Source organism: Montipora foliosa, chromosome 4 (assembly GCF_036669935.1).
Source record: "Montipora foliosa isolate CH-2021 chromosome 4, ASM3666993v2, whole genome shotgun sequence".
Lineage (NCBI taxonomy): Eukaryota > Metazoa > Cnidaria > Anthozoa > Scleractinia > Acroporidae > Montipora > Montipora foliosa.
In genome coordinates, this window is record NC_090872.1 from 47,425,243 (window position 1) to 47,430,242 (window position 5,000).

At 39.7% G+C, this 5,000-nt stretch overlaps 1 pseudogene; it reads right to left on the reverse strand.

The window, feature by feature from the left end:
• The window catches only part of LOC138001487 (uncharacterized), an 804-nt pseudogene extending 10 nt beyond the window's left edge, over window positions 1-794 (reverse strand).
• Between the last annotated feature and the right edge of the window lie 4,206 nt (window positions 795-5,000).

Consider the following 5,000-nt stretch of genomic DNA (forward strand, 5'->3'; position numbering starts at 1 on the left):
CTTGCTCCTCTTAGCTGCAGGTTTGCCTTTATTTTCAGCCTATTGAAAATTAATAGTATCTTAGCAACCTGTATACTTTTACATTGAACACAAACAATCTGTTCAAAGTGGCTCCCTAGTACAGAAAACGCCGTTTCTCGAAGGAAGACACCTTGTGAAGGTATAAACTAGTTAGTAGTAACACCAGTGTTATTACCTGTCCTTCTTGTGGACTAAACACCAAACGCATGAGTTGTTTGATGTTGCACCTTTCATGCCGAGTGCCACAAGAAGAAACTGTTGAGAAGAAAAAAGCTATTATCTGTTTGAAATAAATAAATTCCTTGCTACAACAGAAGGGAATATTACAAGCTTCATTATTTTTTTTAAGGACACAATCATTCTCATGTTCAAATTTAATGTGGAGAAAATTTTCCTTGTCCTACATTTCCTTACTTTGTAATCACCTCCCAAGTGGAAGTGTAGATCTTCTTGCTATCAACAATCACATATCCTTGGTCCATGAGCTCATTGACTGCTTCACACACATTCTGGAGGCCATTTTTTAGCGTTTCGTAGTTCTCTGGGTCTTTAACAACTGCAACAGTGTGGTTACCTAAATAAGATATCAAAGTGTAAGAACAAAATATGATTCTAATGTACTGTAGGAACACAGAGATGAATGATAATTATTAGAAATTGATATACTGTTGTATGGAGGTGCAAAATGAACCCATACCTGCACTTGACAGCATATTCTGGCCCTCTTCCAGCAATGCAAAAGAGCACACAAACAAGGAACCAGAATGGGACATTCGTGCCCCATCCCCAGATACTTTAATTTTCACGGTAGGCTCATCAGCAGCTGAATTCTTTAACTGCAATCAAATGCAGAACAAAACATGTCATCATTCAAGTTATGAGTTGTGTTTTAATTTTAACTGATAAATGTGTATCTTTCACCTTTTTATTTTTTTTTTCTTGAATTCCTTTTTGCCAAGTCTGGTTTTATAACATATGTTTTGGAAGTCTTTCATAGTGAATGTGATGATATATCCTTTAGGGAAAGTGCGATATAATACTTACATGTGTTCTTAATTCCTTTTCTAGAAGACGTTTGAAGGGAAGTTCAGCTCCTGAACACTGCCCTGGGGTCTTTCCTACTTTCCACTGGCCATCTAAGGATTGTTGGCAGGCTTTGATATGGTAACTTCTTGGTAGTTTTGGTTCTTGCTGGGATAATTCATGGTATGCATCGTGTGAAATGGAGAACTTGTCCATGATATGGAGGATGGCCATTACTTTTTGCTGTTCTTCAGGTGCAAGGTTGTGGTAGTGCTGAGATGACTTTTCTAAAGAAATAAAAAGAAAATGCCTTTGTTTGTTTGTTTTTTACATGGAAATACTATGAACTTTCTGTTAGTCTTATTGGAATTCTTGCTTACCTTTGTTAAGCATATTCTCGTTTTCACATTGATTAACTCCTCTTGTGTCTATGTTGGTTTCTGATCAGAGAATGAAAGAAGAGTCTGTTATTGTTTGTGGGAAATAAAACCTAAAAATAAATTAATGAAAATACTGAGAAAGAACAATGAACAATTTTGATTACCTGTCGGGGAGCCATTGATGTTGACTGTATGCTTCTGACCATTACCATCTCTCACCACAAGGGATTGTGGCATCAGACCATAAGTTTCAGCAAACCACAGGGCCTCTTTCGTCTTATTCCTACGTGTCATGAAAAATGCTGTTAAGTACTGGCAGGATGCAACCGCAAAACGATAATTTAAAACAAAATTAGAACTCATCTGGCAGAACCTACTGGATTTGCAGCAGGTGTCTTTGTTGTTGTCTGTTGCCAACTTCACTGAAACGTTTTCCCTTATGTCTGCAGCTGCCCACTGTAGCCTCCTCTTTCATTTGCTCATACAATTCTGTCACTTGCTCTTGGACCGTTTTATTTAAGTGATCAACTTTTTGACTCCGCTCATTTACTATGTCGTAAGGCGAATGTGAAATTTCGGCGGGATAGATGGTCAGTTTTGTCCAAGTTTCGGCTTTCTTCTTATTCCTCCGCTTTCCATTTCTCTTTTCTTTAGTATTCAGTAAAAGAGAGACCCGATCAAACGCAGACTCCTCTAGTTGATAGCCATTCGTACGAAGGTTGCTCTGAAGAACAGCGAATAGTTTCTTCAAGCTGCCATCCATGATCCTCCATTCCCATAAAACTTTCCCGTTAATTTGAACACAATAATTTGGATCGTTTCCGTTTACAAACGGTGCAACTACATGCACAAGTAAAGGTTGGACCTGGGATTCTGTGAGCTCTGAAAAGAGCTCCTGGTCCAAGTCATTTACCCTTACTTCAGACATCTTTGAAACAGTGTTGTTTATTACCGACCGCAAGCTGTGATTGCTAAGCGTCTTTAAATTTCGCGCGCGACTGGTTTTTCTGCCTTGTTAGAAGTTTGTCGATTAGGCTGCTACAGATGGCTGGTTTTCATCAATAACGTATTACTGCATATTCTTTCTTCGTGGCAACCATTGTTTTCGCAAAGACAATGGCTTGACTCCGAAAACGCGCCAAGTTTAAACTGTATATTTTCAAACGCAAAATTCTACAACTTATTCTGCTCCAAATTTCGAGAAAAAGCTATTAAAGGATCCCTTCCAACCACAATACCTTGCGCGCCTCTGTTATTGTTTTGAAGCCGGCAGCGGGACTCACTAACGGCGTGACGTGAAGTAAAGGTCAAGAGATTGGCGACGACTGCGTTAAAATGGAAGAAATGGACCATGAAACAAGCGTGAATGTCGATACTGAAGGGTCATCACACGTAAATGTATACGGATCGCCTGTGGCACCACACGGCCGAAGAAACAAGGAATCGGTCGCATTAACATCTCACTTTGTCCCTATGCCTTTGGCGAACGTGAATCGAGTGGTAAGCTGAGTACTACATTTTCCACGTGAACGTGTAACACCAGAAATCATTTTCTTGAAAATCATTGATTTACAACAGCAAATATTTTTTCCTGTCACAGACCTGTTCCTGTAAGAATTCGTGTAGCCGTAAAAAGACGGCTAAAACTCCTGGCTGTCCATGTAAAAATGCCTCGATGAAATGCTCCAGCAGTTGCACGTGTGGAACTAGGAGAACAGCGTGCAAGAACAAGACAGTCGAGGTTGTATTGAATAGGAACCCCAGTGCTTTTTCTCGTCATCGAGAGCAAGCGGCTACCGCAGAAAGGGAAACACAAGTAAGTTTAATTCTAAAATATATGACCACGCAATCGTTGTGTTCGGTGTTTTGTCACATTTCCCAATGAATCAATCACACATATTCACATGTGTACTCGCCAATTAAATTAAATTCGTTTCAAAACACCCCTACATTTTTTTTTTCAATGAAAGCGTGCTATGGTCTTTCAAGTTGACTTTATCATTTTTTCATCAGGACTTTATAAAAACTCTGGCCACGGATGAAAAAGACCAAATTCTTCTCAGACAAGTCTGGGGTCCCATTTCTGGTAGAGCATCAGTAGAGGTCTTTTCAGGTTCTTCTTGACGCACTTGAACCACAGACTCACCTTCAGCACTAGGGCATGATTCAATAGTTGTCAGAGTTGCACTGTCATCTACTGAATGCTCATGGGAACTGCAAAGCAATAAATGAGTTAAAATCATTAAATTAATATTCTTATCAAATTATTGTGCTATGTGGACAGTTTTACCTTCGGGCTTGATTACATGAGCCAGGCTGGCCCGGTTAGCCGGGCTGCTTCGGTGTGCCGAGATGACTTTCAGGCCGTTATTACCTGAGGCGAGCCAGCCCAGTTGATGGCTGATGCAATAAATCGTGGGAAACCGGGGCGAACTTGATTTTGTACTCTGATTGGCTTAATGCGCTGAGCTGGCCCAGCAAACGCAATTACAAGGAAAAATCTCAGCCCAGTTAGCTGGGATCTTGGCACCGCTATACCGGGATCTCGGCTAACCGGGCTGGCCCAGTTGTCATGTAATCACAGAGTTAATTTTTGTTGCGTTTAACAACCATGCCGAGATCCCGGCAAACTGACACTAGCCTGGCTAACCGGGCCAGCCTGGCTCATGTAATCAGGCCCTCTGACTGCCAAAATAATTTTCCTCACTCCCATTTTTTAACCTGTCATACCTCAGGATTTTACTTTAATCCATATTATAAGTACAAGATGTGTCTGTTTTCATTGATTGGATATTTACTGACCTGAAAGACAGAGGCTGATATAGGTCATCTTCTTCACGTTCACCATCACTGGACAGGTCATTGGAGGACTCATAATCTGACAAACAACCATCAGTGGACTCATCACTTGAACCAGGATCAGAACTAGAAATAAAAGACAAAACAAAGTTTGAATGTTGTTTTTTTTTTTGCAGACATAAGGAAAATTATGTGGGACATCTTGAACATGACAAATCCTTGTGTTTACTGCACCTATCGGTGGATTTAAAGATCAACACTTGTAACCAAAAGATGATCCGACCTTTGGAGTAAAGTAAAATCAATTAATACACATGTGAGAGATCCTTTAATGTGTAGGTAATACATGTTTATTAACTAATCTGCTCTATCATCTGAACATTTGTCCTTAGTTTGGCGGAAAATCGATATGTGAAGGGTCTTTTTCCATACTGCCAATACCGCAAAAAGCCCGATTTTCAAAATAAAAAGTCTACAACTTAATGTCGTTTATTTCACTTAAAAATAGGGCACCATGATATATTAACACTTTAAGTATAAGAATCCGCTCTATCATGTTAAAGAAATTGCATTTTTACGTCCAGAAAAGACGATTTTAGTCAGTGTATCGCCCCCTAAAGATCCATTTTCTTTACTATTTTGACGCTTTTATCACGCATTCACGCTTGAATAGTCCGCTGCAATGGCTCATTGATATGCGTAAATGTCGCACCATTTCTCCCAATGGATTTTAAAGTTAGTAATGGCGGACCAATAAATAAGAAAATTCCAGTTAAA